At 46.4% G+C, this 23,376-nt stretch overlaps 1 protein-coding gene across 1 annotated transcript in view; it reads left to right on the forward strand.

Annotated features, from left to right (window-relative positions):
* Positions 1 to 2,578: 2,578 nt before the first annotated feature.
* The window catches only part of col8a2 (collagen, type VIII, alpha 2), a 333,274-nt gene continuing 312,476 nt past the window's right edge, over positions 2,579 to 23,376 (forward strand). Inside the window, exon 1 of the mRNA XM_072501092.1 lies at positions 2,579 to 2,796. The gene's annotated coding sequence lies outside the window, so the exon portion shown is untranslated. The remainder of the gene's footprint in view (positions 2,797 to 23,376) is intronic.

Consider the following 23,376-nt stretch of genomic DNA (forward strand, 5'->3'; position numbering starts at 1 on the left):
AGCTAAACCTATTTTTAATTTTTTGTCAGTCCTACAATAGTGAGAGAACCATGCAAAAGCTTATCTGAGTCAACAGGGAGATAAACTGGAAAAGTAATGACTAGATTTTGCAGCATTTAAAACATTTATTGTGTATTATGTAATAAGGACCTGGACTGTACAAGCTTGCAGATGGGTCAGTGCTGCAACATAGTAAACTCCAGGGGAGGGATTCTCCGACCCCCTCCCGCTGGGTCGGAGAATCGCCGGGGGGCAGCGTGAATCCTGCTCCCGCCGGCCGCCGAATTCTCCAGCACCGGAGATTCGGCGAGGGCAGGAATCGCGCTGAGCCGGTCGGCGGGCCCCCACAGCGATTCCCGGCCCACGATGGGCTGAAGTCCCGCTGCTGTAATGCCGGTCTCGCCGGCGTGAATTAAACCACCTCCCTCACCGGCAGAACCAGGCAGCGCGAGGGGGCTCCGGGGTCCTGGGGGGGGGGGGGGCACGGGCGATCTGGTCCCGGGGGGTACCCCCACGGTGGCCTGGCCCGCGATCGGGGCCCACCGATTCGCGGGCGGGCCTGTGCCATGGGGGCACTCTTTTACTACGCGCGGACTTCTGCCGGCCGACGGAGTCCCTTCGGCCCCAGCTGGCGTGGCGCCAAAGGCCTTCCACGCCAGCCGACGGGACGGCAACCACTCCGGCGCGGGCCTAACCCCTAAAGGTGAGGGCTTGGCCCCCAAAGGTGCGGAGAAATCCGCACCTTTGTGGCGGCCCGACGCCAGAGTGGTTCACGCCACTCCATCCCGCCGAGATCCCCGCCCCGCCGGGTAGGGGAGAATCCCGCCCCAGATTCACCTTGTAGCTTACTGTGACACCAAGGGCTCCGAAGGCTGAGCGTGGAGACCTACTTATTGCCATCAAGCACAAGAGGATGCAAGTATAATAGGAATGGGATATACGAAGGAAAGGGTAACTTTGAACTTCTGAATTAAATCAAAAGAGCCGAATCCAAAAACAATAACCGTGTAGCGCCTTGAACAGCATGCCCAAAGACACGTCACAGGAGTGTAAATTCAAACCCAAAACTGGAGAGGAGCATATTCTAAACAGCAGGGATATGAGTAAAAAACCTGTTGGAATAAAGTGTGTTGGTAAGTGTGTGTGGGGGGGGGGGGGGGGGGGGGGAGTACAGAGGTAGCATATGGAGGATACATTAGAGTTTAGGGGTAATTTCCACTTTTTGGCATAATCTGCAAATTGCTCCCGTTTTGTGAGGTCCCGGAGTTTCTTCTCAAACGTTTGCATATCGCCAAACGCAAAATCAGTCGCAAACCAGCGCAAGTGGCCATTTGTTTAAAAACATTTTTCTGGGGGGAAATGTGCTTTAAAAAATCGTTGATATTTAAAAGTGCTAACTTGCTCAAGTTTGAATAATGCAGTTGAAAAAGGGCTGTTCACAGTAGAAATCAGCATTTGAAATCACTGTGCCAATCCTCCACCTGCAAACAACCTGATTTTACTTTGACAAAACTATAGTTTCTTGTTAGATTGGGGGACGATGGTCAGTTCTTCAGTAAATCAAAACACATCACAAGCTTTGAAACTGTAGCTATTCATTTCTTTGCACCCGGAAAACAATCCAATGTTATTTTTTTAAACCTCTTTGGAGGGCTGCAAATGAACGCAATTAATGGAATGATTTAATTCGTTCTGGGAACATGTCCAGCTTTCTGGCAGGGCCAACTTTTAGCGTGATTCCTTTTTAAAACCAGCGCAAACTCAAGTTGCTGTCCTCAATGCAATTCTCGCTTACAATTCTGCAATCTCTTGCTCCAGTTACGTCGTTATCCAGTGAAACATTTGCAAAAAATAAACCTAGTGCAATCGAGCGGGATCTCCCAACCTAGATGATCTGTAAACAGTGGATGTTGCATGGGGTAATATGTCAGTAGATGTCGCTTGTACTCGGGCAGTAAACACTGAATACTTTATGAGTTGCATATGTAAGTGGACATGGAGTTGCACTTGGAAAGTAAGCTCAAAATACTTCAGAGGTTCCACGTGCTAATGGACATGTTGCTCTACTGGGGATATATGGAGCATCTGTTTCCACTTCACGAAGCAGATCCACATTTAAATTATAAAATCCAGACTCTACAGTAAAAAATGCACCAAATGTATTCCTTTTAAGAAAACAAATCCTAAAAACGTAGCTGCTGTGATTCACCGAGCAGTCAATAATTGGTCACATAAAATAGTTTAGTCAGGTCTTCACATCCTACAATTGTATCTGTTGATTTACTGATTAATGATGGGAAAAGGTGGTTCATACAAATATTTCGTGAAGACTGAGGAATCATTAAAGCAAAAGGTTGCAAGTACTTTTTGTCAGCTGCAACAACCGCAGTGGCAAATGTCCATGAACTACACATGTGAAAATGCTTTTTAAAAGTTTCAAAAGTTCTTTCCCCTCCTCCAAACCCACAAACACGATCCTTTGTATCTTAGAACCTGAGAAACAATTCTCATCTGGAACATGCTCAAAAAGCAAAGCCGATCTCAGTCTAGCCCATTAAACAGCTTGTGAAATAGCCCACTCTCTCTCTCCCTCACACACACACGCACTCTTTCAGACGTGCTGTCAAAGTGACTCTCTCTGCTGTGCGGCTTGAAGCTGCAAACAGCGTAGGAGCAAGTGCTCTATCTATTCATAGAAACCTATGGAGTAGAGCATCCAGAAGGAATTCCACCATCAGAACAAGAAAATTAGTGCTTTCTTTTTTTTTACAAACTGACGTTCTGCCACTAGCAAAGGTAGGAAATTATCAGTTTCCATTTCTTCATTTTCTATCTGTATCCATTTCATGTTGCGCATATTAAACTGTGCGAAGAAAACTACTTTTTTACAGTTGCAAAATATTTTATTCCTGATCAGCGCCAACCAGGAAAGCATAACAGAATTGAAGCAATAGAAAAATTGTTTATGGATTCTTTTGTTTATTTAAAAAATGATCCTAAATGAGTTTGTTTTTTACAGAGTTCAGTTCATTTTTTATAGCAGGAAACTTCTTAACATCATACCGATTCAGTCTTTAGATTGATCGAAGCAAGAGTTTAAGGCACTTCTTAAGACAGGTTTCAATCGTATTAGGAACTATGCTGTATAGAAGTTGCTATTAAAAACAGGTGGCGTCCTGACTCCTTCACTGGCACTAAATGGTAGAAAAATGTGAACAAAGAAATCACTGTACGGTACTACTGCACAATATGTAGTTTAGAATATTAGTCACATTACACAATTGAACAAAATGTGTGCTGTACTAGCCATACTGTTAGAAACTGATCGAATTGGTGAATGAGTTGATGTTGTGATTCTCTAGTATTAGATGCATCATACATGTGAACATTGTGAATTTGCACACACAAATTCTGTCTTTCAGGTGAGATATTAAACAGAGGACCCTCCCTCAGTGGATGGCACAATTCAAGAGAGTTTTCCGCAGAGTCCTGGCCAATATTTATCCCTCGAAGGACGTCATTTAAATAAAAAACAGATTATCTGGCCATTATCTCATTGTTGTTTGTGGAACTTTGCTGTGCACAAATTGGCTTCAGCTTGTTCCTGCATTACAACAGTGACTCCACTTCAAACAAAAAATCTCCAGGGACTGTAAAGTGCTTGGCAATACCCGGAGACTGCGAAAGGTGCTTTATAAATGTGAGGTTTATTTTCCTTCCCTCCAACTGCAACGCAAGGATGACCTGCGGTGTAAAAGATAGAGCAAATCGAGGTGACCTACACCTGTTCTAGTACTACAGCTGAATTTCCTCAATCTATTGCACTAGTTCTTTGAAATGTTTGTCCAGACACCCCCGCCGCCCCCCCCCCCCCCTCAACACGCACTTCTGTTTAGGATGACTGCCTCATCCAAAAAAGTAATTTTCCCGAATTAAGATAGATTTTAAATGGATGTTGTCCATTTCCTTTCATTTTCTGCATTTCGGAAAGGTCAGCAGATGTGATTCCAGTGCTGGGATTCAGAATTAAAAGCATTGTGAATAAAGCGTTCGTTTTTTTGTGCCAGCGTTTAATTGATCAAGATGTAACGTGAGATCTTGTTAATGAATCAGTTAGTATTTTTCAGGCTTCGATGTTGTGGTGCCTGGGGGTGCAATCGATACATTGTACAAAAGCACTATACTGCAGATGCTGGAAATCTGTATGATAAACAGAAAATGCTGGAAATGCTCAGCATGTCAGGCAGCATATGCTCTGTGCGGAGAGAAGCAGAGTTAATGTTTCAGGACGATGACCTTGCATCAGAACAAAAACTTGATAAAATGTAATCCATTTGATTCAATCGAATTGTAGAAAACACAGGGAGCGGAGTGTAACTCTACAATAGTGTCATATTACTCTAAAAAATAACTTTGATTTTGGGTCAAAGACTGGGTAATCTGTTGTTAAAATAATAACAGCTACTTGGTGATTGTAAAAACTTACATTTGTGTAGCATTTTTCAGAAACTCAAAGCACTTTACAGCCAAGGAAGTACTTTTGAAATGTAGTTACTTTTGTGAACCAGAAAACGTGACAGCCAATTTGAAAGCTCCCACAAACAGCACTGTGATAATGGGCAGGTAATCTGTTCTCGAGACATTGATTGAGGGACAGATAGTGGAGACCAGGGATACTTCTTGTTTTTCTTCGAAATAGCGCAATGGGATTCTTTATCTTGATTGATGAGGGAGATGGGTCCTTGTTTCAACAGCTCTTCTGAAAGACAGCAAAACCACTGAGGACTCCCTGAGTACTGCAGTGGAATGTCAGCCTAGATTTTGTGTGCCACTCTCTGGAGTGGAGCTTTAAGTCCCACAAACGTCTGACTCAGGTCAGAGTGCGACCAACTGAGCCATGGCTGTGCAACCACCCTTTTACAGTGTTGTGTGTGAAGCGGTAGTGTCAAACTCAGGGAAAATAATCGCACTTTCATATATACAGGTGTAGACTGCGCAAAATAATCCGGAGGAAAAATCTATTCGCATAGCACCACCTCAAAGTGGGCACAACACAGAATACATCAACTCCCTGGGGCACACCACGCTGAATAAATTGCCAGGCAGATAGCAGCTCATGGAACTGCCTGCACCAGGGTATGCAAATAGTCTATCTAGTGCCACTGGAAGCAGTGCAAAGTGAGCACAATTCTATCCCTTTGTCTTTACCAAGAGAGCATTATTAATAAAATTAGTAGCAGTGAGAGTAGCGAGATTTGACAGGACAAGATTGGCACCACCTTGTGTATCACATAAGCAGAGGGTATTACTCAATTATATTAAAACCATGCTAATTTTAAAAAAATGCTGCAACTCAGTTTCATTGGGTGCATGGGAAATTTAGGTGTAAATTCAAATTGGAAAAATCAGCCCTTAAAGGGTGTAATTCCCGCTTTTGCTGCAACAGCAAATTCTATTCCAAATGTGCAGTCTATTTACACAGAGTAGGAGAAATACATCTCGTAGCACAAGGAATACTTTTGCAGACTGTACCAGAACATTAGATTAAGAAACACACTAGTCTATCAAACATCCTTCAGTGAGTGCTTTGGAAGTAGCAGTACAAGTGATACCCACGTTTTTATAAAAAGTATTAATATTTTAATATCAAATGATATACATGGTGCTAATTGTTGGGGTTAATTTGATCTTTGCCCTGATTGCTGTTTCAGGAGTCCTAAAACACTACTGTAATTAACTTCAACCAAATAGCAAAGCTCTGTTGCCTCTCTGAATACAAATCTTTAGATGTAGCCTGAATTATTCTACAGGATCTGCAGAAGGATATAAGGCACGGTGAACTGAAGAATCAGCTACAACCTATATTAACAGGTGGTATCGGTTATTCCCAGATATATCTCTGCAGATGTTGAATTCCCATCGTATCTCATCACATTCCATAAATGTTGATTTAATATATGGGGTTTGGTCATGTCACACATCAAAATACAATGATTGTGAACAGCTTTGAGATGCATTTTGGTGGTTATTGTAGCTGTACTGTGTACACAAAAAGTGCTTTCAAATAATTTTAAATTTAACAGTATTAGATACTTCATACCACAAAAACAATGAACGCTTTGTATTAGGTGCTCCGTTGTACTGATATTCGTTTGATCATTTGAAATCTGTTCAGTATTGTTTCAAAACCAGGTACTTCATGAAGCAAAATATGAATTAACCTCTTAAATCCTATATATATATGCTAACAGGATTAGACTGAGATGTAACATTCCTGAAAACATTTGTTTTTCATTATGTCTGTTCAGGTTTGAAATTTCAAATACTTTTTTAATGTGAAGGCAGCATAGTTGCATTTCTGGAGGAAGATTGCAAAAGAACACAATTGTTTTGTTTGTTGAAAGGAGTACTGTGATGGTCAGTTAATTAGTTCAGTTGGCAATCTGGCTAGAGTGTGGAACAATAATGACAATGGCATGGGTTCAATCTCTATCCTGGCTGTGGCATTTCATGGATGTCTCCCTCCTTATTTAGTCCCATGCTTGGTGTGGAGTGGTGCCCCTCAAGCTTTATTACCAGTTGTCTCTATAATGGAGAGAGATGCCTCTGGTCCTTTGTGAACTATGACTATAATACAGGATATAGGAAGGATTCTGTACTATTGAAAAAGGATATGGCTATTCCAGTTGGAGCAGACTTTGAACATTTATTTTATTTCTATTATTAATGTCAGTTCTAGTGTTGATTCAGGCATCAGGATGTAAGGAAGCTAAAATGATTGTATACCATTAAAAGCCTTGCTCAGTTGCATATAGACAACCTAACATTGTGACTATTTTAATTTGTGAATTCTGGGAGCACGTAAGTGTCAATGGATGCTGCCTTTAATATATATGGCTTTGTCAGTGCTATAGGCACATAAGATTCTAAGTTGAACATTTCCCTGTTTCTTGCACATAAATGTAACACTATTGCTACTTAAGACAAAAGCATTTAAAACAGCAGCTGTTACAAGTGTCAGAGGACTCCTCGAAAGCCAAGTACACATTGAAGCGCTCCAAACCCCTTGACAGACAACCACCGCCGCTGGACAGACTGGGTAAACATGACAGATTTCCGTCCCTTAAGGACAGTTGTCAATAGCCTCATGGTCAACATTACTGAGATTAACTTTTAATTCCAGATGTGATGATCAAATTTATTTTCACCATCTGTCATGGTGAGATTTGAACCTGTACCCCAGAGCATTAGCCTGGGCTTCTCAATAGCAGGTCCAGTGACCTTGCCACTACACCACCATCTCCTCAACCCAGAAGCAGACTTACAATGAAACACAACATGCCTAGGTGTCAGGCCCCATGCCAGCATGTCTTTAGGCACTAATCACCGCCTGTTAGCTCTACATTTTCTGAAAGGCTCATGTTGAATCTTATCAGCAGGAAATTCAGAGTGACATCAGACTCTAATTGATTGAATCCCCTTAGAGCTAGAAAACACTGGTGAGCGTTAAGGTTACTTGGAGGGAGAAATGGAGCAGTCAAGGCAAAGTTCTCCTGTTCACCAACTAACCTTCTTGTGAATTGGTGAAAAAAGGCCAGAGGGGATAGAGGTGATGAGTCAGCCAGTGGTCGTGACTTGGAAGCAAGCCGTTGTCAAGGGGAGCAGGGCTGACCGGACCCTCAGGCCAGGGCTGGGGAGTGCTGGGCAGGCCATAGGCAACCAGCAGCGAGGTGCGGCTTTCGAGGTGAGGTGCGAGGCGCCTCAGGGGCTGGGCGAATTGGCGAAAAAAGCCATGAGGGAGGTGGTGAGTGAGCCAGACCGCCACTCAGGAATCAGGGTAGTCATTGTCGAGAGTGAGGGGGCAGGGGCAACTTGACCCCCAGGGCTGAGGAGACACAAAAAGCTTGCTGTTTCAGATCATTCACACTAATTAAAATCAAAAAAGATCAGTTAATATGAAGCGACACTAGCAATCTGGTGGCAAAAATGTAGAAAAATGAAGGCGGGACAAGAGGACGAAGCTCATCAAAAGGACATTTTGTCATTTTACTTTTTTAAAAGTTTGAAGCATCGAACAGTCTGCATATTCATCCTTCATCCTTATCCACCAAAAGTATGGATGAATTATCTGATGACATAGACTTGCCAATTTCCAGAGAAACAACATTATCTGAAAAAGTTGAATAAGAAATGGAATCTGAATTGACAATGGAGCTACAGGATATTTCATCTATTGAAGTGAGGGAAGAAACCTACCCTGAAAACATTGTCTTCTGGCCAAAATCTGTTCCACTGGGGTGTTAGATTATTGTGTAGCAAATAAACCAGAAAACATAGGTAATATGGAACATTTGAGAAAAGAGTTGGAGGTTGGAGGCCAAAAGCAGGTTTGAAGTCTTCTTAAGCCTTGTTTTCTGAGGGTGAAGAGAAATAGGGTGACGGAAATTAGAAGATTTTTTTCGGACACCTCTAAGGCAGTCCACAGTTTTGTTTGCAAATTATCCCCTGACCCTAGTAAAGGGAATCAATTATTTGTCAGTGGATACTGTAACTGGAGAAATGTTGGAAGAAATATTGCTGATCATGAAACTTTGCAAAGGTCGTATTAAGGCTATGTGTGCATTCGTTCAAAGATGTAAATTATCTGGAAAAGTTGAGTTTAAGTTATCGGTTCAGTTTGAAAAGGAGCGGAGGAAAGTGCTGTGACTCATTGTTGCCGCAGTCAAACTGCTGTCTTCTTTGGGACTACCTTTAGGAAGACATGATGAGTCATGAGTGTTAAGTCAAAGAAGTCATTTTTTAGCCTGCCTTGAATATCTCAGTGAATTTGACAAGGTTCTCAAAGAGCATTTGAATATTGGTTAATATTGTGGCTCAGTGAAGACCAACTTATTAATGCTCAGAACCGAAAATCACTATAATGGCAGAGCGGCTCAGAAACCAATTCACTAATGAAGTAAAAGATGCCAAATACTGTTCCATGTGGACCAATTAATACTCATTTTAAGATATGTGACCAGTGATGGTGAAGTTGTGGAGTGATTTCTCTGTTTTGACCAACTTCAATCCCAAACTTCTAAGTGCCTGGAGACAATGGTTTTGGAAATCATTGCAAATTTAGGTTTGGATATTAAAAATTGTCATGGGCAGAGCTTCAATAATGTAAACATTGCAAGAAAATATTCAGGTCTACAAGCAAGTCTGAACAAGTCCCTGGCATTTCTTCATCCCGTGTTCCAGTCATTCCTTGAATTTAATCTGCAGCACTGCAACTGAATCCCATGAGGAAGCTGGAGATTTATTTTCAACATCCAGGCAACCACGCTTAGAGCAGGCAAATGGAAAATATTTGACGGTCAAAAGAATTTGTGACATCAGTTGGTCTGCTCACGCAGATGCTATTTTGACTTTGAAAATTAACTTTGCTGATATAAAGGAAACTTTATTAGCATAGCCACATTAAACTCAGAAAAAACATGTGCGAAAGCTGAAGAAAATCTTTAGCAGAGAAGTTTTAAAAGTACGATATTGCAGTTTTTTTAATTGTAAGTGGAATTGTTTACTTCAGAGAATTAATGTCATCAGCAAATCATTGCAAAATGTTGATGCAACAATGTTGCACAATTGTTAGCCTCAGTTAAATGTTTTGTCATGGAAGTTCAAAATGAACATCGGCCGGTGGGAACAAAGGCACTAACAGTAACAACACATACAGGTCCCTCTGATGAAGAGAATTATACAGATGCAGGAGGTCACTTTTCAGTGAAACTAGACACAATTAAATCACTTTAAAAGGGAAAGGGAAGATCACGTTGAGACTGTTAATGTTAATTTGTGATACAATAATGGTGCAATTGCAGAGTAGAAGTGAATCTTTGAAGAAATCTTCTATTTTGCGTGCTTTTCGATAGAAGGTTTGGATGACAATGTTAAAAGCCACTGCAACTGGGAGAGCATAGAGACAAATCTTTTTGCAGATGAAGTAAGACAATTCATTCATTTCATCGATAATGATGAGCTCTGTGCTTCGATGTCACCAGCTGATTGCAGGCAACCTTTTCCAAATGTGGAAATCATTTTGAAAATATTTTTAATAATACCTGTTGCAAATTCTTCTGGTGAATGTTCTTTTTCTGTACTGAAAAGTTAAAAATTATTTGAGAAGTACGCTGAATGGAAGATTTGGCAAGTTCAGCAATATTGACGATTGAAAGTGCGCGTTTATAAGTTTTTACCTAGAACATTGTGAAGAAAAAGAATAGAAAGCAAGATAATTAAATTGCCATGCCAACAAAGGGTGATGCGAGAAAATCTTAAAAATCTGTCTGTCTTCCATATTCTCTTGTTTAAATTCTGTTTTTCAAACTGGACTATTGCTGGTCTGATATAATGGCTGCAACTGGTCACATGCTGATAGTTGTAACCACCATCGATCTCAACGCTGGCCTTTAGAAAGTCTATTCAGGACAAAGAACAGAATCCTGCAGACAGAGCAACTGATATTGGAGTTGGACTCACTGGACACTCCACCCACATGACTTTATGGCAATAACTGCTTTGATTTTGTGAGTGGAAGTAAGGAAGTTAATTTTTAAAACTGAATGAGGCACTGAAATATATTCTGACTGACAGCATATGCATCTTGTTGATTGGATTATTTGCTCCCGAACTGGACTGGCTCATTCTGTCCTGCACTGGCCTGTGCTGCAGAGATGGAACTGGTCACTTTTTTGTTCCCCTTCTCGCTGCTCATCAGCAAGTTCCATGCTTGTTCGCTTCAAGATGCATATCGCAATATTGACCATCTTTACCGTCATTCTGACCAGATGTAAGCTTGGATTTGAATTCAGCAATCATTCTTACAGGCCTGTTTTTACAAGTTAAAAAGCAGTTAAGCAGTGGTCAATTTGAATATTTTTGTGGTTGGGCATAAATTGGGGGCGGGAGGGGCGGAGCAGAAATTAAGTTGAGCATGGGGCCCCGCAAAGTGTAAGTCTGCCACTGCCTCAACCTCCACTGAAAAATTCATCCAGATGATAACTTCTTACGCACTCGGAATTTTGTTAATCAACACGTTATCAGCCACAATGTCTGCTTTCCAGGAAATGATTTCTGCAGTCTAAACACTTATACAGATCGGAAACCTTTACACTGAATCAGCAGTCACGCCGTCTAACAGTTGCAATTAACTTCTTGGCAGAAAGTTTAATAATTCAACATTCTCACTTTGTGAAGTGGAAGATTTTTTACACTTGAGAAATTGAATCGACTTGTATCCATTTCCCTTAGCACATAATGAAAGCATGAGATATCAGGAAAAATGTAACTTGATTGGGGCACAAATATACATATTGGCTCACGCACGCTTTGTTTCCAAAGGAAAATAAAATTGCGGCTGCCATCCTCTACCACAGTTTCTTTCCTTGAACGGCAAAACTGTGAAGTTATGTCAGAAAACAAACACCATGACCTCAATTTTTTCTCCTGTGTAAAAGGCCCAAGATGAAATCGCTCACATCAATGTGCCAATTACAGCACTTTCCTCTCTTGCAATTTTCTCAACTATAAATGTTTTATGAAAAAATTCTGAAGAGATAAAGAATTCCAATGAGCAGACACATCATCGTGACCCAAAACCTGTATCAGGGGACCTCAGACCCCACCCACCTCATTGGCATCCATGCTGCACTGCCCTGTGGGGATGCAGTGGATTAATAGGGATGGGAGCCGACTACAACTAATTAAAAACGCAGCTACCAGTGACCATGGTGGAGTTGGCCCCAGCTTTTAGGCCCAACATCAGGACCTCCGCCACCCTGACGAAACTCAACCCGCAGGATTGTTTTCTTAATTTTAGGATTCGTCAACCAACCATGTCGCAAGTTATTTTAAGTGTTGATTGATGTTGTAATATACTTGCTCTTATTAACTGTTTTGTTAAAATTAACATAACTGTGCAGTTATATTACGAAGGGCTAGTTGCCCAGTAAGGTTTAATCTGTTATAATGCAATGACAAACATAAAAGCAGCAATTGTTCAAAATTCTTGCTCATAGCAGGGAGCCTTGCCAACTGGGAGCACGCATGAAATCCAGCTTGCATGGCAAGCTAATGTAATGATGTCCATTAATTTAAATGGTAAGGAAAAAAATGCAGAGCATGTGTCCACATTTGCACTAAGCACTCCCGGCTGGCATGCTCACCCCCCCCCCCCCCCCCCCCCCCCACACACACACACCAGGAACACCAAGTTGAAAATTACCCCATATCTTTCCACACAACCTAATGCGCCTGTCTGCAAGACATTATCTGTATGTAACCAGAAATTTACAGACATGGGCAAGAAATTGCCCTGGTTCACCTCCTTTAATACAAAACAGGCAGTGCTGCAAGTAGACCAGCTAGTCAGGCACGGCATCTGTGGGGAGAAGTGACAAGTATCCTCCATCAGAATTTGAGTCCCGATGAGGGGTTATGGCCGAAATATTAAATTGTCACTTCTTTTCAACAGATTCAGTGCATGACTTGATGAATGTTTCAAGCATTTTCATTTTCTGTTTCAGATTTGCTGTATTAGATGTTTTTCATTCACTTGATATTCTTTTACAATGAGCACATCAATGACAACAAAATGTTCAATCTTCTCGGCTTCGCTCACCCATTTCATCATTGGTTGAACGTTACCACATTTCCTACCACAGTCATGAGGCTGGTTATAAAGCACTTTGGGATGTCCTAAGGTCTTGGAAAAGCATTATGTAAATGCATGTCTTTTTATTGGTAAAGGGCAAAGATAAAAACTAATGTTTGCTTTAAATTTGTTGTAGAATCTGTACTGCAGTCCTCAGAAAGCCAATAATCTCTCTCTTCCCATGGGAACAATAACTGCAGACTTTGGGGGGTAAAATGAATCTTTCTTTTAGTGAAGGCTGACACTTGGGGAGGGATTTTCCATCCGTTCACCGCACCGGGATTCTTCGTTGCCACTGCAGTGAATGGGGAATTTGGCTGAGCACCAAATTCTCCGTCTTCTCCAACAGCAGTACCGGGTGGACTCGTAACGTAGAATCCTGGCCTTGGTGTGTGGTATTCAAGAAGAAAGATGCACAGGTGTGCCCAAAAATTACTTTAGAGATTTTAGGATTATGAATGTTGTTTTTGATCTTACTACAATATGCAACTTTGTATGTATATTAGTTCTAGTAAACAGCTGTACTGTCAAAGTGTGTTTAAGTTCAGCAATAGCTTAATATTGATATTAGTCACCTCCTTTATCGATGAGCTTTTGAGATAAATAAGGGCTATGTGAACTAAATAATGCAGTTGCTTGAAATTAATTATAGTTGATGTAAATTAACCCTATTTTGCAAGGCGTTGAGCTGAATTTAGCTGAAAATCTACTCCTGAACGAGGTGGTGGAGGGCTTAATATAATTATTTAACTTTAACTAAGCTACAAATGGTTGCGTGGAGAAACAACACTTTCTGATTTGTGGAATTGTGGATTCTTTTAAGAAGTCAGTGGTCTGTGCTGCCACCTTCCATGAGAACGGTTAAGGTTTCCGATCAGCTGTGTGCTGTTTCAACATGGTGGCATAGTGGTTCTGTTATTAGACTGATAATCTCATCAGAGGCCTGGACTGCTAATGATACAGAGAGGTGAGTTCAAATCTCACCACGTCAACTGGGAAATTTAAATTCTGTTAATGAAATTAATCTGGAATGAAAAGTCACTCTCCGTAATGGCGATCATGGAGCTATTGGATTGTCGTTTAAAAACTCATCTGCTTCATTAAGGGAAGCATATCTGCTGTCCTTAGCTGGTCTGGCTTGCATGAGACTCCAGGGGCGAAATTCTACGTTATCGGCGCAAAGTCCGCCGATCGGCGCAAAAAACGGCGCAAATCTGACTTGCGTCATGCCGGAAAAATGGTTCAAAAGTCTCCGGCCCGCAATGGGCTAGCAGCGACGTGACGGGATCTGCGCTTGCGCACGTGGTTCACGCCGTGCAGCGTCATACACGCCACACGGCGTGACGGCTCAAAAGGCCGCGCTGCTCCCCCCCCACCCAACCGGAACACCCGACCGGAACACCCGACTGGATGACTGGCCGCCGCTCAGCCCCGAGGTTCCAGTCATGGGATGTGGAGGCGCTCCTGGACGCAGTGGAGCAGAGGAGGGATGCCCTGTATCCCGGGCACGGCCGCAGAGTTGCGCCATGCCACAGCCGGCGTCTGTGGAGGGAGGTGGCAGAGGCCGTCACCGCTGCGGCCCTGACACCACAGACAGGCACCCAGTGCCACAAGAAGGTGAACAACCTCGTCAGAGCAGGCAGGGTGAGCCTCGCCCATATCCCCCCCTCCCCCATATCCCCCTCCCCCATATCCCCCCTCTCCCATATCCCCATCCCCCCTCCCCATATCCCCCAAATCCCCCCTCCCCATATCCCCCCTCCCCCATATCCCCCCTCCCCCATATCCCCCTCCCCATATCCCCCCTCCCCCATATCCCCCAATATTCCCCCTCCCCATATCCCCCCTCCCCAAAATCCCCCCCATATCCCCCTCCCCAATATCCCCCTCCCCATATCCCCCTCCCCCATATCCCCCTCCCCCATATCCCCCCTCCCCCATATCCCCCCTCCCCATATCCCCCATATCCCCCTCCCCCATATCCCCCTCTCCCCATATCCCCCTCCCACATATCCCCCCTCCCCCATATCCCCAATATCCCCCCTCCCCCATATCCCCCTCCCCCATATCCCCCCTCCCCAATATCCCCCCTCCCCCATATCCCCCCTCCCCATATCCCCCCTCCCCCATATCCCCCCTCCCCCATATCCCCCCTCCATATCCCCCACTCCCCCATATCCCCCCCTCCCCCATATCCCCCCTCCCCCATATCCCCAAGTGAATTCCAGCCCTAACCTTAACCTCTGCAATGCACGCGCAACCGATGGCGTGCATTCATATACCTGCCTAACACTATTGCCTTTTACCCCTGCCACCACCCCCACCCACCCCCCCCCCCGCCACAGGAGAAGCGCGCACACAACAATAGGGAGCATGTGAGGACTGGAGGAGGCCCCGCTGATGAGAGGCCACTGACCGAACACGAGGAAAGCGCCCTGGAACTGGCTGGCGGACCTGACGACCGGGAGGTTGCTGATGCAGAGGTCGGGGGCGTACTAGCAAGTGAGCCACCGACAGCCCGTCCCCATATCCCCCCTCCCCCATATCCCCCCTCCCCCATACCACCTGATCACTGCCTGCGTGACTAACCATGCATGCTTCATTGTGTATCGCAGGAGCAAACGTCGAGGCACCCATCCCCGCAGATGCAGACCGCCTGCAGGATGCCCCTCGCACACCACGGGAGACGGAGAGACCTGGAGCAACAGGGAGACGACACCCCCGTCACGTGCGGGAGCGACGACGCAGGCGTGTGCCACCCAGCGACGAGGGGGGCAGCCACAGGCCCCCGTCACATCCGAGCCAGGACACCACTACCCAGGACACCACTACCCAGGACACCACTATCCAGGACACCACTACCCAGGTCACCACTACCCAGGACACCACTACCCAGGACACCACTACCCGGGACAGCACTACCCAGGACACCCCTACCCGGGACAGCACTACCCAGGACACCCCTACCCGGGACAGCACTACCCAGGACACCCCTACCTGGGACAGCACTACCCAGGAAGACGAAATACCAGACAGTGACTCAGAGTGGATGGGTGGAGACGAACCCCCACCCCAAAGTGCCATGGACTCAGAGTGGGACGAAGAGCACGACACAACGCCACTGCTGTCACCAACACCCTCCACCATCGCAGAAACACTCACCTCGGTTGGGCACTTTAGTGATGAGGCGTCTGGTACACTCACTGGTGCACACAACACAGCCGTCCCGGTACAGCAGGTGGAGGTAGGAGCAGCAGAGGGGCCGGGCGGTCGGAGGGCAGCCCAGCCCAAGCGAACATCTGCCGCCCAGATGGATCCCGGGTTCCTGGAGTTACCACACCCACACATAGATCCGATGCAACCACCGACCCGGAGACGAGCGAAGAGGGTGACGGGCGGCTTGCGGCGGCTGCAGTCGCAGGTGGAGGAGTCCCCATATCCCCCAGTGCCAGAAGCTGGAAGTGGTGCCGGTCATGCAGCCACCCAGGCCGACACCGCACGGGTGGCATCCGCGGTGGAGGCAATGGGTGTGACGGTGTCAGACATGGGGAACGGTTTGCAAGGCCTGGGGCTTTCCGTGCAGGCGGCGTCTGTGGCCCAGGACATGGCTGCCCTCTCACAGGAGGCCATGATCCAGCGCCAGCGGCAGATGGCAGAGGCGCTCAACACCATGGCCCAGTCTCTGCAGGCCATGGCCCAGTCTCTGCAGGCCATGGCCCAGTCTCTGCAGGCCATCGCTGAGGGCATCGGCGCCAGTGGCCATGTGCGAGCCGGCGTCGCACTGTCACAGACAGGGTTTGCCAACTCCCTGGGCTCCATGGCTGCAAACTTTCAGATCCTTGTCGATACCAGCACGGGCCTCCAGGACTGGCAGCGCCAGATGCCGGGGGGGCGTCGGTTGGCCAGTCTGTTCGCATCCCCCACGCATGTAGAGGCCTGGACGCCATCGGGCACCCTGAGGGTGGAGGAGGTGGTGTGGTCCTCAACCTCCACCCCGGCACGGACCCCCCCCCCCCCATCCCCCTCCCCGGCACGGACCCCCCATCCCCCTCCCCGGCACGGACCCCCCATCCTCCTCCCCGGCACGGACCCCAACCTCCTCCCCGGCACGGACCCCCCCCCCCATTCCCCTCCCCGGCACGGACCCCCCATCCCCCTCCCCGGCACGGACCCCCCCATCCTCCTCCCCGGCACGGACCCCAACCTCCTCCCCGGCACGGACCCCCCCATCCCCCTCCCGGCACGGACCCCCCATCCTCTTCCCCGGCACGGACCCACCCTCCCCTTCCCCGGCACGGACCCCCCCCATCCCCCTCCCCGGCACGGACCCCCCATCCCCCTCCGCGGCACGGACCCCCACCCATCCCCCTCCCCGGCACGGACCCCCCCCCCATCCCCCTCCCCGGCACGGACCCCCCATCCCCCTCCCCGGCACGGACCCCCCCCAATCCCCCTCCCTGGCACGGACCCCCCATCCCCCTCCCCGGCAAGGACCCCCCCCCAATCCCCCTCCCCGGCACGGACCCCCCCCATCCCCGTCCCCGGCACGGACCCCCCCCATCCCCCTCCCCGGCACGGACCCCCTCCCCGGCACGGACCCCCCATCCCCCTCCCCGGCACGGACCCCCCCCATCCCCCTCCCCGGCAAGGACCCCAACCTCCTCCCCGGCACGGACCCCCCTCCCGGCACTCCCCCGGAGCCCAGCCCGCTCTAACCACCCCCCCCGCCGCACACACACACACACAATCCGAGACACACCTCTCCCCACACATTCAGACTGCGGCCACGCCATCGCCTGCCCAGCGGCCAACCCCCCAGGCCGTCACTCACCTCCACGCTGGTCGGCGTGAACCTGTACTCCAGGTTCACGCCGATGAAAAGGAGGTTTGATTTACGTCGACGTGAACGGTCATCACGTCGACGGGACTTCGGCCCATCCGGAAGGGAGAATATCGGCAGGCCCAAAATCGGCTGCCTTGCGCAGACCCATGCCATTCTCCGACGTCAGCGGCGCCATTAACGCCCCGCCGACCTTTCTCCCTTCGAAGACTTCGGCAACCGGCGGGGGCGGGATTCACGGCGGCCAACGGCCATTCTCCGACCCGCTGGGGGGTCGGAGAATGACGCCCCAGATTCTTCAGCAATGTGGTTCTCTCCAAACTGAGATGGCCCAGCAAACCACTCCTCCACATTCAAGAACGCAGTTCACTGCCAGCTTCTCAAGGGAAATTAGAGATTGGGCTGTACAAGCTCGCCTTCCCTGCGATGGCCACATCCCAAAGATACATCTCAAAAAAATTGTTTGTCTGAAACCAGAAAGTAAATCCATCTGAATTTACAGTGCCATGTGAGGCCATTTCCAATTCAGTGCTCAGGCCAAACTCTGCCCTGTAAAAACCCATACAATGCCAAAACTAATTTTAATAATTTGGATGTCAATATGGAAGGCGCGGGCATTTTTACATTGGGACATAAAAGAACTGCTTGAAGAGTGACAGCCCATAATGCATGAAAGATGAAAAGTGTAGGGAAGGTCAAGTGGTTAAATAAGCAATATGGTCAGATAAGACCACACTTGGGTTTTAAAAATGTATACTTTGCACGAAGAAGGGAAAGCTAAGAGAAGCAAAGACATCCACAGTTTTAAGAAAGAATGAAAATTTATGATTTTGAACATATTTCAAGAATACCAGTGAATGAAATGAAAATGCGTCCATGCAGCAGAATATTGGGTGCAATCGAATGGCCATGCTGCACCCGAAAAGCAGCTCGCCGTGGTGCAGCGTGGCTGATAGAAGCTGGGAGACCCCGTTCCCAGGATCTACCCGGCTCGCAATGCCTCTCGAAGTCTAAAGCAATCTCGTGAGACGTTGCGATATAAATTCTGCCAATTTAGGGCAGGATTACTTTTAGGCAAATCTGCATGCTAAAGTGAGACGGCTCGTCTCACTTTAATGTACAATTTCTTGAGGTACCCGAGGCTACCCCCTTCGCCTCGGAGACCTCGGATGAGCACTTTTCAGTGCTGATCTCCACAAATGGGGAATAGATGGAAGTGCACTCGTGGGGATCCTCCAGGGGTTTGGAGGTCCCCAGGTGCATGCCCTTTGGGCTGAGTGGTATCGTGGCATGGCTGGAGCCAGCTTGGCACCCTGGCAGTGACATCCAGGTGCCAGCCCAGCACTGCCAAGGTGCCCAGATGACTGCCAGGTTGGCACTGTCAAAATGCCAAGCTGGCATTTTCAGAGTGGCAGCCTGGCTGGGGGGTGTTTGGGGGGATGGCAGGGACCCTCTCATAGAATGTTGGGGCTTGGGGTGGGATCGCTTGGGAGGCTCCAGAGATCCAACGAATGGAGCTCATCAGTGCACAAAACAGGCACTATGTAAGGCCTCAGCCACATGTTCCCCGCTGAGGCTGCCTAGCTAACCCAGATGCCGTTTTATAGCGTTGCGTTTCTCGATGCTGCGAGCGCCGGGAAGCATGCAGTTAAATGTGCTCACTATGGGACTTCGTTCCCATTTAGTTAAATCTCACCCAATTATGTCAACCGGATGCAATCTGGACGCTGTCTGATCCATCCATCTGGAAAAAAAAACACACGGAAGCAAACGGTTGCCTCATGAATAAATCATTTGCATCAGCTTTAGTGCACACCTCAGTGGCGTTGTCCAAAATTCATTATGTTCCCCCCCATATCACAGTGAGCAATGAAATGAATGCCTGCCTATCTTCAAAGCCGAGAAAATATGTTTTCCAGCTTGGTTAGCCAAATACAAAGCTGTCGCTGATTTTTGGCCAACGGAAATGTTTTCCCAGTGATTTTAACTTCAAGTCTGAGATGAAAAGCATATCTCATTGACTTGAAGATGTTATTTGAGCATTCATTTTATTACTTTTTATATTATGGAAGGAGGGAAAGGAATTTTGGATTATGCTATTTCTGCCATTTAGTGCGAATTAGAACAAATGTTCATGAAGCAGCTCTTTACTTCACTTGTTTCTTATTAGGCTGGATGGATAATCATATCCAGCCAGAACTCCAATTTGCCAGCAGGTACTTGCCTCTGATCTCAGTAACATCTCATGATCTCAGTAACATCTCAATGGTTTGGGTAAACAAGAAGACTGAAGAGACAAAGGTGGTTTTATACTGTTATGGAAACTTACTTTGAGTGCCAGTTTCTCCCTGAGTGGGATTTGGCTCAATAAAATTGTTAAATTCGTCCGCATTTACAAACCAAGCTGTTTATATGAAAAAGAAAATCCTTGATACAATAACATAAGAGGAACAGGAAACCAGTAACTCTTTGAATTCCAAATGGAGATAGGGAAAAAAAAACACATGTCACGTCAGATGTTGTGCTGTGTCACCCTGTAGCTCCATTGGTGCCAGTCCCTTCTCTGAGGCAGATTTGAAAAGTTTGGGCTGACACTGCACTGGGGGAGTGCTGCACTGTCAGAGGTGCTATGTTTTTTGGATGAGATGTTAAACCGAGGTTCTGCCCACTCATAAATTAGCCTGGAAAGCAACCTCTTACCTGGCCAAGACTAGAGCTCTTCAGTGCAACTGATCAAAGAACAAAGAACAAAGAAAAGTACAGCACAGGAACAGGCCCTTCGGCCCTCCAAGCCTGCGTCGACCATGCTGCCCGTCTAAACTAAAATCTTCTACACTTCCGGGATCCGTATCCCTCTATTCCCATCCTATTCCTGTATTTGTCAAGATGCCCCTTAAATGTCACTATAATCCCTGCTTCCACCACCTCCAACGGCAGCGAGTTCCAGGCACCCACTACCCTCTGTGTAAAAAACTTGCCTCATACATCTCCTCTAAACCTTGCCCCTCGCACCTTAAACCTATGCTCCCTAGTAATTGACCCCTCTACCCTGGGAAAAAGTTTCTGACTATTGACTCTGTTTATGCCCCTCATAATTTTGTAGACCTCTATCAGGTTGCCCCCAACCTCCTTCGTGAGAAAACACCAAGTTTATTCAACCTCTCCTCATAGCTAATGCCCTCCATACCAGGCAACATGCTGGTAAATCTCTTCTGCGCACTCTCCAAAGACTCCACATCCTTCTGGTAGTGTGGCGACCAGAATTGAACAATATACTCCAAGTGTGGCCTAACTAAGGTTCTATACAGATGCAACATGACTTGCCACTTTTTATACTCAATGCCCTGGCCAATGAAGGCAAGCATGCCGTTTGCCTTCTTGACTACATTCTCCACCTGTGTTGCCCCTTTCAGTGACCTGTGAACCTGAACACCAAGATCTCTCTGACTGTCAATACTCTTGAGGGTTCCACCATTCACTGTATATTCCCTACCTGTATTAGACCTTCCAAAATGCATTACCTCACATTTGTCAGATTAAACTCCATCTGCCATCGCGACGGCTAAGTCTCCAAACAATCTAAATCCTGCTGTATCCTCTGACAGTCCTCACCGCTATCCGTAATTCCACCAACCTTTGTGTCGTCCGCAAACTTACTAATCAGACCAGTTACATTTTCCTCCAAATCATTTATATATACTACAAACAGCAAAGGTCCCAGCACTGATCCCTGCAGAACACCACTACTCACAGCCCTCCAATCAGAAAAGCACCCTTCCATTGCTACTCTCTGCCTTCTATGACCTAGCCAGTTCTGGATCCACCTTGCCAGCTCACCCCTGATCCTGTGTGACTTCACCGTTTGTACCAGTCTACCATGAGGGACTTTGTCAAAGGCCTTACTGAAGTCCACATAGACAACATCCACTGCCCTACCTGCATCAATCATCTTTGTGACCTCTTCGAAAAACTCTATCAAGTTGGACTTTAACCTGGTGTTATAAGACTTCGTATTGTGCTCACCCCAGTCCAACGGCAGCATCTCCACATCATGGGCGAAATTCTCCCCAAAGGAACAACATTGGCTATTCTCCAGTACTCCGGGACATCACCTGAAGACAGTGAGGATCCAAAGATTTCTGTCAAGGCCTCAGCAATTTCCTCTCTTGCCTCCTTCAGTGTTCTGGGATAGATCCCATCAGGCCCTGGGGACTTATTCACCTTAATATTTTTCAAGACGCCCAACACGTCGTCTTTTTGGATCTCAATGTGACCCAATATCTACACACCCTTCTCCAGACTCAACATCCACCAATTCCTTCTCTTTGGTGAATACTGATGCAAAGTATTCATTTAGTACCTCGCCCATTTCCTCTGGCTCCACACATAGATTCCCTTCCCTGTCCTTCAGTGGGCCTACCCTTTCCCTGGCTACCCTCTTGCTTTTTATGTACGTGTAAAAACCCTTGGGATTTTCCTTAAGCCTATTTGCCAATGACTTTTCATGACCCCTTTTAGCCCTCCTGACTCCTTGCTTAAGTTCCTTCCTACTTTCCTTATATTCCCCAGAGGCTTCGTCTGTTCCCAGCCTTCTAGCCCTGACAAATGCCTCCTTTTTCTTTTTGATGAGGCCTACAATATCCCTCGTTATCCAAGGATCACAAAATTTGCCATATTTATTCTTCTTCCTCACAGGAAGAGCTTTCCCAGTTTGTCAGTTTCACAGAATAAGCTATACAGATGCTGTCATTTGTCCCAGTGGCCCTGGCTAATTTCTGATCGGTTGGTTAGGAAAACCAGAATTGAGGATTAAAACAGTTCATAATTGTCATTTTAATTACTTACCCAACAGATCCAAAATGTTGTGCTGTGAAAACCAAGTGAGACGTTGTTGGGATCCCGGCCCAATGCATTTTTAGCACAGTGGGCTACACAGCTGGCTGGTAATGCAGAACAATGCCAGCAGCGCGGGTTGAATTCCCGTGAACAGGCGCCGGAATGTGGCGACTAGGGGCTTTTCACAGTAACTTAATTGAAGCCTACTTGTGACAATAAGCGATTATTATTATAACAATAATTATTTTTCGGGGTACTGTAACTCCCCACATGTGCCCAAACCGACATTCCCTTGCCTGGGAAATATTCTGCCAATTGTTACTGGCTTCCACATTAGGGTGCCAGCAGTGTGCTCTGGACAAACCAAGGAAGAAGCAGAATCTTCAATTTAAAAACAAAAATTAAACTGAACACAATGCTAATTCTTGGCCATTCTGCACATACTCTAGGAGTGTGTCAATTCATAGCATGTGAAAAGTGAGTAACCATTTTTATTTCCCAGCTTTAACATTGATTTGTCACCTCAATATATACCTTTTTGAAATAAAGATTTAAACGTAGGGCTGTAATTTAAAAGTGCTATTAAACACAGAGAAAAAAATGTAAGCATATTGAAGTTGCTAATGCACTCTTTCAAATGTGACTGTGGAATTTACCACCGGAGCTAAAGAAATGCCATTGTTGGGCAACCTTTGTTGACCATATAATCAGTGATGTGACTTAACAACCCAACAATACAAAAGCAAGCAAAATAAAGGCCAATGTCCAGATATTCACATATTCCATAGTTTCTTTTTCAGCAACTCTTTCATTCTATAGGATTAGTGAAGGCTGTGGATGCAATAGGCTAAACCTCCGGCCTAAGCACAAGTGGAGCCCAAATGGAATTTCTCCCCTTCGCAGAAGCCAGCCATTTCACGACAAACCAGTCTGTGTGATTCATGTAACCGAACACTTTCAGCATGACAGCTGTTAGTGCAGCTTTGTTTATTCACTGGAGGGGACTCAT

The sequence above is a fragment of the Scyliorhinus torazame genome, chromosome 1 (genome assembly GCF_047496885.1).
Source record: "Scyliorhinus torazame isolate Kashiwa2021f chromosome 1, sScyTor2.1, whole genome shotgun sequence".
Lineage (NCBI taxonomy): Eukaryota > Metazoa > Chordata > Chondrichthyes > Carcharhiniformes > Scyliorhinidae > Scyliorhinus > Scyliorhinus torazame.